The sequence below is a fragment of the Lynx canadensis genome, chromosome A1 (genome assembly GCF_007474595.2).
Source record: "Lynx canadensis isolate LIC74 chromosome A1, mLynCan4.pri.v2, whole genome shotgun sequence".
NCBI lineage: Eukaryota > Metazoa > Chordata > Mammalia > Carnivora > Felidae > Lynx > Lynx canadensis.
This window is the reverse complement of record NC_044303.2, coordinates 125553883-125567261: the sequence shown is the minus strand read 5'-3', so window position 1 is coordinate 125567261 and position 13379 is coordinate 125553883.

Genomic DNA, 13379 nt, shown 5'->3' with positions numbered 1-13379 from the left:
TTCCTCCCAGGGCAAGGATAGTTTGGGATCAGCTAGTGTGAATAATTTTGGTGGGCTTTGGCTATAGGGGTTGTCCCTAGTTGCCTCATACATGGCTCTGGGATAATTAAGGCAGAGGTGTACTGCTTCCTGGGATGTAGAGCCAGATGGAGGAAGTTGCCTCTGGACCGGTTGGTTTGCATATCAAAAGCATGGTCCTGCTGAGCTCCTGCTATCTCTGGGTCTGCGCTGGTTTCCAGAGGGGCAGTCTCTCCCCAGCTAGAAAGACTTGCCAAGATGTCAAAATATCACAGTATCAAGAAAAAGTAATAATATACACTTCAATGTTCTAGTAGAGCAGAGGCTACTACCATTAGTTCCAAACATTTGCAGGGACAGAAGACAGGGAATATCTATGTGACTATAACACTGGATGCTCTGTTAAGGAAGTGGCCTTGTTTCAATATGTGAAAGTTGGTAAAAGTGTAGATCTTAAAAGTTCTCAACACACACACACAAAAATCCAATATGGTGATGGATGTTAACTAGACTCATTGTGGTGAACATTTTGCAATACATACAAATATCAGATCATTACATGGTAGACCTGAAACTAATATAATATGGTATGTTAATTATGCCTCAATAAAAAATAAGCTAATAAAATGTAGGGTTTCTTGTTTTTCAGGTATAGTAAGACCTATAGATCAGGAGATGAATGTCAGTGAAAAAATAGTGTGTTATACTTAGATCCCAAAGGGCTGGGCGTGCCTGGCCAAGGGGGTCACCCAGGAAAGCACCAGTGAGTCAGGAGGTAGATGGGAGAGAGGCGGGAGGGAAATGGGGGCAAGAGCCTTAACTATAGTTTCCACAGGAAGGAATGAGAGCTGCAGGCAAGATGATGGGGCTTAAGGCTGGATAGCTTGAATGATTTCCATAGACTGTATGGCACAGGGGCTGCCCTTTCTTGCCTGGTACCCAGCCCTGAGGACATGTGAGCAAGCAGACAGTGGCCTGGGATATCACAGCTCCATAAAGGAGGTAGTTGAGGAGTGGGCTCTATATCTGCTGGTTTGCAAATAAAAGACACTAGTAGGCTCATCACTCCCTATCTCTAGGCATTGGCTAACCCTGAGAGGGGCAGTCCTAGCCTCTGCAAGGCCCCAGATGTCAAAGCATGGAAAATGCATAAAATAAAAAGACATGGCCAATATAATGAGCCCCCAAGCTGGGGAAACCTCTTCCACGTGAATGGAAGATTGAAACCATGCACGAGGCTATGATCTATGACTCCTAGAGAGGGTGACAGAGAAATCCACTTGGAACCTGAAATTGGCTTTTTTTTTAATGTTTATTTACTTATACTGGGAGGAAGAGAATAAGTGGGAGAGGGGCAGAGAAAAAGGAGGAGAGAGAGAATCCCAAGCAGGCTCTGCACTCAGAACAGAGCCCCACTCAGGGCTCGATCTCACTGTGAGATCATGACCTGAGTCGCAATCAAGAGTCTGACACTTAACCGACTGAGCCACCCAGGTTCCCCTTTATCTTTTTTAATATTTATTTATTTATATTAAAAGAGAGATAACAAGTCGGGAAGGCTGAACTAGGTCTTTATAAGTAGAGATGATTAGAGGATAGAAGTGATAAAGTGGAGCTGGAGACAGGATGGAGCGAGGAAGGGAGGGAAGAATACCTTCCAGTCAGTGAAAAAGGTAGAGGCAAAAAGGCCTCTAGCATCCTATGGTCACAAAAGCCATCCCTTTCCTCCAACTCTTATTAAATTAAAGATTTAATATGTGCCAAAGAGTATTAAAACATAGCTGAGGTAAATGAGGATTGTCCCTACACCTCACAGGATAGTGGTGACGATTATCTGACTGCTAACACAATTGCTAGTGCAGCGCCTGCATACAGAAGATGGCAGGAGAGGTTGACTTCTTCCCCTCCCCTCCACCTTCCTCCCTTCTGATTCTTCCTCTCCCCTTCCCCACAACTGCCCCTTCCCCATGAGACGTCTAGCTAATCTGCCAGCACTCTTCTCAGTGATGCAAAATCTCCCTGTTATGTTCTGTTTTTATGCCCCTAAAATTCATATGCTGAAGCCCTAACCTCCAATTTGATGGTATTGGGGCGTGATTAGGTTTACATGAGGTCATGAGGGTGGGGGCCCTGATGGGATTAGTGCCCTTACAAAAAGAGACAAGGCCCAATCTCTCTCTCCCTCCCCCACACATGAAGTTACAGGTACAAGGCAGCCATAGAAAGAGGCTATCTGCATGGCTAACATTAACAACTCAGGCAACAACAGATGTTGGCGAGGATGCGGAGAAAGAGGATCTCTTTTGCACTGCTGGTGGGAATGCAAACTGGTGCAGCCACTCTGGAAAACAGTATGGAGGTTCCGCAAAAAATTAAAAAGAGAGCTACCCTATGACCCAGCAATGACACTACTAGGTATTCATCCAAGGGATACAGGTGTGCTGTTTCGAAGGGGCACATGCACCCAAATGTTTATAACAGCACCATCAACAATCACCAAAATATGGAAAGAGTCCAAATGTCCATGGATGGATGAATGGATAAAGAAGATGTGGTATATATACATACAATGGAGTATTCTTGGCAATCAAAAAGAATGAAATCTTGCCATTTGCAACTACGTGGATGGAACTAGAAGGTATTATGCTAAGCGAAATTAGTCAGTCAGACTAATTTTAAAAAGAAAATTTAAAGAAAAATTTAAAAAAAGAGGCTAACTGTAAGCCAGGAAGAGTGTTCTCAACAGAACCCACCCATGCTGGTACCCTGACCTTGGACATCTGGCCTCCAGAACTGTGAGACATAAATGCCTGTGGTTTAAGCCACCTTGTCTGTGGTATTTTGTTATTGCAACTCTAGCTGACAAAGGCACCACCAAACCTCCTGGGAGAACAAAACCCAGGACACCTGGGTAGCTCAGTTGGCTCAGTCTGATGCTTGATTCCAGCACAGGTCATGATCTCACAGCTCATGGGTTTGAGCTCCACGTCAGGCTCTGTGCTGACAGTGTGGAGTTTGCCTCGGATCTTCTGTCTCCCTCTCTCTCTGCCCCACCCTTGATCATATGCTCTCTCTCTCAAAATTAAATAAACATTAAAAAAATAGGAACAAAACCCTTAACTCCAAAACAGGAAATGGAGATGAAAATGCCTTTGATGACATTCTCCTAGGTGACAAAGATTAGTAAAATGTCTCCCCTTTAATAAACTAAGCTACATTATTTTTTTAATTTATTTTTTAATTTACATCCAAGTTAAAAAAAAAAAATTTACATCCAAGTTAGCATATAATGCAACAATGATATCAGAAGTAGATTCCTTAATGCCTTTTACCCATTTAGCCCATCCCCCCTCCCACAACCCCTCCAGTAACCCTCTATTTGTTCTCCATATTTAAGAATCTCTTATGTTTTGTCCCCCTCCCTGTTTTTTATATTATTTTTGCTTCCCTTCCCTTGTGTTCATCTGCTTTGTGTCTTAAAGTCCTCATATGAGTGAAGTTGTATGATTTTTGTCTTTCTCTGACTAATTTCACTAAGCATGATACCTTCTAGTTCCATCCACATAGTTGCAAATGGCAAGATTTCATTCTTTTTGATTGCCAAGTAATACTCCATTGTGTGTATATGTGTATATATATATATATATATATATATATATATATATATACCACATCTTCTTTATCCATTCATCCATCCATGGACATTTGGGCTCTTTCCATACTTTGGCTATTGTTAATGGTGCTGTTATAAACATTGGGGTGCATGTGCCCCTTCGAAACAGCATACCTGCATCCCTTGGAAAAATACCTAGCAGTGCAACTGCTGGGTCATAGGGTAGTTCTAATTTTAATTTTTTGTGGAACCTCCATACTGTTTTCCAGAGTGGCTGCACCAGTTTGCATTCCCACCAGCAGTGCAAAAGAGATCCTCTTTCTCTGCATCCTCACCAACATCTGTTTTTGCCTGAGTTGTTAATAGCCATTCTGACAGGTGTGAGGTAGTATCTCATGTATTTCCCTGATGATGAGTAATGTTGAGCATTTTTTCATGTGTCGGTTGGCCATCCGGATGTCTTCCTTGGAGAAGTATCTATTCATGTCTTTCGCCCATTTCTTCACTGGATTATTTGGTTTTTGGGTGTTGAGTCTGATAAGTTCTTTATAGATTTTGGATACTAACCCTTTATCTGATATGTCATTTGCAAATATTTTATCCCATACTCTCAGTTGCCTTTTAGTTTTCCTGATTGTTTCCTTCACTGTGCAGAAGCTTTTTATGTTGATGAGGTCCCAAGAGTTCATTTTTGCTTTTGTTTCCCTTGCCTCTGGAGACATGTTGAGTAAGAAGTTGCTGTAAGCTACGTTATTTAAAGAAATCTCAAAATGCCAGGATCTTACAGGCTTTTGACCCAGACAGTTGCCTGCAGAGATACCTGGTGCCAATATTACTCACAATGCAGCTCCTAGAACACCTTAATCAGAAATTAGCCAGAGTGCCTGTTATAAAACTCAAATGTCTGCCACCTGTTACATGAGACATGCTAGCTGGGATCTAGAAGTCTATATTTTAACAAGCTCTGCAAGGCATTCTTATGAACAGCAGCATGTAAGAACCACGGACAGATACACTCTGACCACCACCACATCATCTCTACCTAAAAACTCTACTACAGATTGAGACTTGGACGGCCATAGAGAACCTTCTTTAAATCCTCACACTGAAACCATGGTCTAGGCACCAGCAGCATGGCAGCACGTGGGAGCTTGTTGGACCTGCAGAATCCCAGGCCCCAGCCAGTCCTATTGCCTCTGCATTTTTCTATTAGAGCTTAGAAACGGTACTGTGCTCCAGGAAACCCAGGCTGACCCTAAGACCTTGTAAATGCCTTCAGGATTTGCCTTTTAAGTTCCTGCTGTCAAGATTTCAAAATCAAATTCAGCTACTCAGAAAAACCCAGAGAAGAATGAAGGGGAGTGTTGAGGGATTCCCATTTGAGAGTAGCCTACCATTGGTGGGAATCTAAGTGTGGACAATTAGAGGAAAAGATAATGTTTTGATGGCTGAGGTGACAAGCTTTGCATTAAACGTCCCTGATGCCCATTTTACCCCTATAGCAGAGACTACAAGTTGTCCCCTATTAACCATTCTCCTCTGGTTTCATTGAATAGAACCCCAGATATTTAGTTGGTATTTTAATGCCCAAGAACGAAACCACACTGGGGCGCCTGGGTGGCTCAGTGGGTTAAGCAATGGTCTTTGGTTCAGGTCATGATCTCACAGTTCGTAGGTTTGAGCCTCGCGTTGGGCTCTGTGCTGACAGCTCAGAGCCTGGAGCCTGCTCAGTTTCTGTGTCTCTCTATCTACCCCCCCCACCCCCCACTTGCAGCCTGCCTCTCTCTCTCTCAAAAATAAATAAACATTAAAAAATTTAAAAAAAAGAAAGAAAGAAAGAAACCACATTACTCAGCCATTCTAAAGTTAGGGTATGTGCATGAAAGTTCCGACCAGTGAGATGAAGCAAAAGTGTCTTTTGCAACTTCTGGGAAGTGTCCTTGTAGTGTCCTTCTGGGAAGTGAAAGGATCACGCCCTTATTCATCCTTCCTTTCCTCCTGGGTAGAATGTAGACATGATGGCAGAATAGTGGTTCCTGATGATGTCATGAACTGAAATTCTTAAATGTCTATTCTGTTTCTGCCATTTTATTCAGAGTTCTCTTTTACTCTCAGATGAACCAATTCTTAAGTGATATGAACCCCTTTTATACTATAACATGGTTCCAGCAATATGAGCTGAGTCACTCTTGTGTCCTCAAAAAAGACAGAGTATCTTGACTATAAGAAAAAAAATCCCATCACTCAGGGGGATTTAGTACTTTTCTGGGCATGGCTGGGTCTCCTAGCAGAGAATAAATTGAGGGAGAAAGGGAAGTAAGGAACAGAGCATCAAGGTCCTACCCTTTCTTCTATAGGGGACTATGCTTGGCCTTTATGTTGCCATAAATACTTCCAGAAAGAACTTCATTAACCCCGCTAAGCTCTTACCAGTACTCTTTCTGTTTGCAGCTGGGAATTCTAAACTGTATTTCTCTTACTGCAATTCAGACAAGTCTCTCCTCTTCATTTGTAGTGAAAAAATACATACAGATACCGCCTGCTACAAACAACCCTTCAGTATAAAATCTTATATGCATCCATTAGACAAAAATCTTATTTGAGGGCATACTATGTGCAAGTAGCTGTGGTAGGCTTGGGACAGAATAAAATCTTCCTGAAAGCTGTTTTTAATTCATGTACTTGTCTTCAAAAGCCAAACCACTGACTCCAGGCAACAGGCCAATTATTTCAAAGAACAGCTTGGGCCTTGACCTTGAAAACATTATTCAAGGAATTCACCCTACCGAAAATCAGAAACATGGTTTGGTTTGGTTACTACATGATTACCTCCCTTATGCTTCCCCTCAGACTCTTTTTTTTTTTTATTATTTTTTTTAATGTTTATTCATTTTTAAGAGACAGAGAGAGGGAGAGCAAGAGCATGTGAGCATGAGTGGGGGAAGGCCAGAAAGAGGGAGACAGAATCTGAAGGAGGCTCCAGGCTCTGAGCTGTCAGCACAGAGCTTGACGCAGGGCTCAAACTCACAGACCTCGAGATCATGACTTAAACCTAAGTCAGACACTTAATGGACTGAGCCACTCAGGCACCCCTCCCCTCAGACTCTTAAATGACTTTTCATGACACTCATATAAATAACCCTTTCGATGATATGGGAGAAGTTCTCTAACTGCACCTAAGTTTTCTTTCTCCTTGCCTCTCTCTCTTTCCCTCCCTTCCTGCACCTCAGTCTCTTTTCTCTGTAAGGAGATGTGATAAAGAACCACATGCATTTCCTAGCACAAAACAAGTCTTCCCTAAATCTGACTTCTTCAGTTTTATGCTCTATATTCATTCTATAGTCTACCTCTCGCACCATACCATTTAGCAAATATTTGTATGAGCAGAAATCATGACTATTTTGTTACTTCTACATTTCTAATATTACTACCAATTACCAATTATACACATTGGTCTTCAGGAGGTTTGTCTAGAAGGCACCATAGTCAAAATACGAAGCAATCAGATAATGTATATTTATCATTACAATGTGTTCCTGTGGCTACATTTGAATGTGGAAGTGCCTCTTCTGAAACTGTTGTAAGAAACTGCTTGACTAAGTTGGGCCAAGAAGCCATGAGAATCTGCACCAGAAGCTACTGGAAGGCTGGCTGGCTTTCCCAAGGCTGTGGTTTGGGTTGAAAGGAAGAAATCAGACTGACACCCTGTTAATGGGGTGTGAAAATGGGATGCTTGGACTAACCAGAAGGCAACCTCCTTCCCAGACACAAGCAAATGCAACTGCCTTTTTCACAGCTCACCTCACTACTTCCCTGGCAGCTAATGAAATCGTGTAATTTAAAAGGGCTTTTCCAGAACCACTAGGTAAAGCTGCTATGGAGCATTCACATGATGATAAGAAATAACACTCACTAAGTGTGGCATCATGCAGTCAGGGAACAAGGAGTCCAAATCGTCCCAGGGCCAAGCCTTTTTTGGAGTGCCAGGGCTGGAGCAGAGCAACTTCTGTACCTTAAACTTGACCCACTCACCACACTATACAACCTGGGGCAGACACAAGCCAGTAGTATAAGAAGTCTCTGTGTGAAGCCTGAAGGCAGAACTTGAGGACACATCCCAGTATCTAAAAGGAAACAACCGGGGTTAATTTCTAAAGGCTGGCCTTTGTATAAATGCTTTAGACACACTTAATGGCATGTTCACTGAGAAGAAATTTTCTTACTCGTTTTTCACAATTCTGCAGTTACAGGCATAGAAAGAAACAGGGCTTTTTCCATTCATCTGGTTTGATGTACTATTTTTTCTTATCCATTTCTCTCAACATCCTGCTGGGCCTACGCTGCTAAGAAAGCCTCTTACATACTTGGGGTTTGTGGGGAAAGCAGGACACCGGGAAAGGAGGATGTAGGGAAGCTCTTGATGAATTTGAACAGGAAATGTCTTTAACAAATGAAGCCTCTCTTCCCTTGCCTAATTCTGAAATGCCTCTGGCTTGAAAGCTCCCCATATGCTCGTTATTTATGTATACCACGCAAATTCTAAACAAAGAGCTCCATTCTTGGTCCCCCCCCCCCCCACACCCTCAAGCAGCAAGGAAATTTTCCACCAGAGAGATATAGGGGTATCCGGAACATAACGAAACCAAGAGTCACTGCACAAAACGTTATTGGCAAAAGCCACATCTAGGGTTGTGTGGACAACGCAGAGTCGATTATCCCTGCAGTGATGAATTTGTGTGTTTGCTTCTGGGAAGTCCAAACCTTCAAGTGGTCCCTGTATTAATTTTCCAGAGCTGCTGCGACAAAGTATCACAGACTGGGTGGCTTTAACAACCGGAATGTACTGTCTCACGGTTGTGGAGGCTGGAAATCTGAGATTAAGGTGCCAGCAGGTCTGGTTCCTTCTAAGGACCACAAGGGATTTCTATGGCCCTCATCTAGTTCCTGGTGATTTGCTGGCAATCTTCTGTACTTCCTGCTTATAGAAACATCACACTGATCTCTGCCTTCTTTGTTCACAAAGCATTCTCCCTGTTGTCTTTGTTTGCCTCCAAATATCCCCTTTTTATAAGGACATGAGTCATACTGATGGGGCACCTGGGTGGCTCAGTCATTTAAGCTCAGGTCATCATCTCACAGTTCATGAATTCAAACCCCACATCGGGCTTTGTGCTGACAGCTCAGAGCCTGGAGCCTGCTTTGGATTCTGTGTCTTCCTCTCTCTCTGTCCCTCCCCCTGCTTGCTCTCTCTCTCTCTCTCTCTCTCTCTCTCTCAAAAATAAATAAATATTTTTAAAACATTTTTTTAAATAATAAATAAGGACATGAGTCATACTGAATTAGGACTCACCCTAATGACCTTCTCCTAACTAATTATATTTACAAAGACCATTGTCCAAATAGGGTCATAGTCACAGGTACTGGGGACTTCAACACACAAATTTGGGGGGACACAATTCAATCCATAACAAGGCCCAATATGAAGCATCCTGACAACGAAAGTGAAAAATCAGCCCTGGGAACAGTTAGTGGGATGATTATGTTGTTAGCCTTTCGGAAAAACCATGGCCTTCCTGGGGCTTGGAGAGCACATTTATGGGCTCCAAAAGTCCTTCAGGGAGAGCTAACCTCTGAAAGGTTCTCTTTAAGAATAAGGAAGTGGACAATTCAAGAGGAGCAGTTAGGTCTGAGCCCTCTGCTCTCAGAGGGCCAGTCCTTTCTCTCCTCAAGGAGATGGATAAAAATCAAGCTAAATCTGAGGGAGCAGTGGGTGTGCCAGGCACTAGGCTTCCCCTACTCAAAACCAGCCTATCTTCCCCCAAATTCAAGGCAGATGGGGAATAGTCACCCTTTGGTTACCAGTCTTAATTCCATTCTGCTCTCCTCCAAATAATTAATTCCTTCCTGCCTCCTTCCCTACTCTCTTCAACCTCAAATACCAAGAATATTGTCCATAGGAAATTCAAAGGAAAAACATAAAGTGGGAAGTAACAATTTTACAGGCAGCAACGTGTATGATATTTACCAATCTCTCTCTATAGAGCCGTGTCCATGCTAGCCCGCACACAGGCACTTGAGACTTGCAAATTTTTTCATGTTGTTTTGGCTGAACTTTCTCAGGATTCAAGAGAATAGGCAAGCTATTTGTATACAATTGTTTTCCAAGTCATTTTGTTTGTTTGTTTCCTTCAAAGCCATCTGTGCCCTCCCTGTTACACAGGGGAATAGGAGGGCTCTAGAGAAAGAAGGTGTCAGAGAACCAGGCTGGGATGGAAGTGCCAGCCTGCTCCTTGCTATGCTCGCTGGCCTTGGTTCAAGCAGTCCCTGACCCGCCTTCACAACTAAGGAGAGAGCACTAAATCAGAACCTCCAGGGCACCTGCACAGCTTACACTTGATGGGCTTCACTGTAGGGTAATCAAGCAGAACTTTACTGTTTCATTGAGAGACCCCCAAATGTCCATAATTGTAGACCACTGGTCTTCACCCCTCCTCCTAGGGGAAGTGAGCCCGAGATGAAGAACTCCAGGGGCCCAGAGAGGAAGAAGCTAAAGCCCTCACTGTTTAGCAGGTTGTGATAGGAGAAGTGGGCATTAACACTCTTCCACGGGGGTGCCTGGGTGGCTCAGTTGGTTAAGCATCTGACTCTTAACTTCGCCTCAGGTCATGATCTTGCTGTTCTTGGAGTTTGAGCCCCACATCAGTGCGGACCCTGCTTGGGATTCTCTCTCTCTCCCTCTCTCTCTGCCCCTCCTCCACTCGCTCATATGCTTGCTCACTCTCTTCTCTCAAAGTAAATAAAGAAACTTTAGGGGGGGAGAAAAACTCTTCCATACAGGCTGCAAATACCCCTTCCCAATTCCCTTTTCTCCGCTGAATAAGTCACCTGTTGTAGTCTCTCTCATCACAGTTGACTGTGAGGACAGCCACATCCCACAGCTGGTGTGAGTTGCTGGTTCTGCCCCCTTGACCCAGGTCTTGTCACCTCCTGCCTGAATTGCCATAAACAGCTCCATGCCAGAGGTCCTACAGAGTTTGTCCTCTGATATTCAGCTCCCAGCTTCACCCAATTTGCAGTTAGTTCAACATCACACCTACCCGGTGGATGGAAAGGCAGATAACTGTCCCTTGCTGGTCTGATAAAAACCACCTCACACTTTTTCCAAGATGTCTGGCACCCTTAGCAGGGCAGGCCTAAGAGGGTGGAGGCTTCTAAAATCAGTTAAAATCAGACCTGCAGAAGTGGGCTATGTGGTAAATTCAGGTTAACTTTTAGGATACCTGCACCCCATAACGATTTAACTCCAGACTCCAAGTCTGCTTACAGTCTAATGCCTGAATTTAGAGCTTCCAGTTTAAGACGTCAAATGTCATTTTATTTACTTAGTAAGTACAGTATTCACCATTTGTCTGGAGCTGTTCTGGGTGCTTTACAAATACTGTCATTTAAACCAGCATAACCACATGAAGTAGGTACAGGTATTTTCATACTTATTTTGCAAGGGAGGAAAATGATATGCAAAAGCACACTCAGCTAGTAGTAGCAGAGCCAAGATTCAAACCTGCAGATTCTAATCTACAGCCTGGACTCCTAACCACTGCACTGAGGACCAACTATAACTCTAATATGTCAAATGGAGCAAAAGACAGGAGGAAATAATAGAAAAGGCGTAAGTGAAATGAGCCCCCGGAAGTGAACTCACTTGTGTTTCCCTGTGAGGCATTTACCTACCACACTTGAACTTGAGCTTTCTCTAGTTCAACCAGATTGGCCAGATTTAGACCAAAGCCTGTCCATTTTGGCATGGAAATATACTTACAACAAAAAGGGATGCCTCTGCTCTTAAGTAGGGTGTCACTGGACCTCTAAGGGATGCTGAGCTACATGGCTTTTCTTTTCAGTATTGAGAGTTTTTTCCCTGCTCTCCTCTAGGTGGGAATTCTAATGTGGCAAAGATGAAAAAGTCTTGTACGATTTTTATTATATGGTATTTTCTCCACCTATGGGGAGAAAATAATATACAAAACTTTCCTATTTCATTTTCAACTCAATCACTGACTCACTGATTCCCAGCTGTAATGGGAAACACCAGGGGTCATTTCCATTCCCACCCCCAATCAGAGCAAAGCCATGAGACTTGATTCTTCCACTTTTAAATTGGCTCTTTGCTGTCAGGGAAGGAGGCTATTATCGATAAGTTCATCATTTGCTTGGGAAAAAAGCCCTCCAAAGTGCTCCTCAGAATTTGGCAAATCCAGATTACAGCATCTGTCAGATGTGCCCACACATTTGTTGCTTCTCAACAAATGGAAGAACCCTGGTGTTTACTGCTGCTGACTAAATTAAAGTTAACAACCTAGTTTATTCTAGCAGGTTCCGGGTAAACAGCACTGCAGCTGAAAAGACTTATCCTGTTTACGTTAGCATGAAATATTCTGGGTTGGGGCTCCCAGAGCAGGGCAGAGGCTGTGTTCCCTGAATGTCAGCTGTTTGAAGGGCTTTGTGTTTAGATAAATGGTGTTTAGGTAAGAAAGCCTCTGTTGATGTGATCTTTTGTATCAACTTTGAGCATTTGACGTAGATGGACGTTGTTCTATTTCAGTATATGCCAGATCTCTGAGAGGAGAATCATCAGTATGTGTAATGATTGGAAGTTCTCTGTTGACTGAACTTACATACACAGTGTGACCTTCTTGAATTTCTGCCTCTGTGGTAGGGTTTCTCAACCTCAGCCCTATTAACCTATGGACTAGATATTCTTTTTGGGAGGTGGTGGGGGGCTGTCCCGTGAATTGTAGGATGTTTAACAGCATCCCTGGCCTCTACCCGCTAGATGCTAACAGCATACCACCACACCCCAAGTTGTGACAATCAAAAATGCCTACAGGGGCACCTGGGTGGCTCAGTCAGTTGAGCGTCCGACTTCGGCTCAGATCATGATCTTGCAGTCCGTAAATTGGAGCCCCGGGTCGCACTCTGTGCTGGCAGCTCGGAGCCTGGAGCCTGCTTCAGATGCTGTGTCTCCCTCTCTCTGCCCCTTCCCAGCTCATGCTCTGCCTCTCTCTCTCAAAAACAAACATTTTAAAAAGTTTTTTTAATAAAAAAATTTTTTAATTAAAAAAAAAAATGCCTACAGACGATGCCAAATATCCCATGGAGGAGGGCAGAATCATGACCCACCTAACTTGAGACCACCACTCAAAGTGAAAAAGGAAGGTCTTTTTTTTTTGTTTTGGTTTTTTTTTGTTTTGGTTTTTTTTTTTTACAAAAGCAAGCAAGGGCAGAGACCATTTGTAGAACATTCAGCGACTCTCAGAGCATCCTCAGATAGGTCTCCTCCATCCATCATCCACACCCACAAGGCATTCTTACTGGTTCTGCTTATTGAAACTTGGAAACACAAATATTTATATCACTTTAAGAAACATGACCTGAAAAACAAAAATTATCCTATGGCTATTAAGTGCCCTCTATGTGCCTGGCCAATGTGGTCAACTCTCTAGATTCTTTAAAATTGTCTGTCCATTCAGCCTGAAAAAGGAAGGACATTCTGACACCTATGATAACATGGATGACCCTTGAGGACATTATGCTAAATGAAATAAGCCAGAAACAAAAGGACAAATACTGTATGAGTCCACTCATATAAAATATCTAAAATAGTCAAATTAACAGAGACAGAAAATAGAATGGTGGCTGCCAGAGGCTGAGGGAAGGGAGATGTGGGAGATTGTTGTTTAATTGCTAC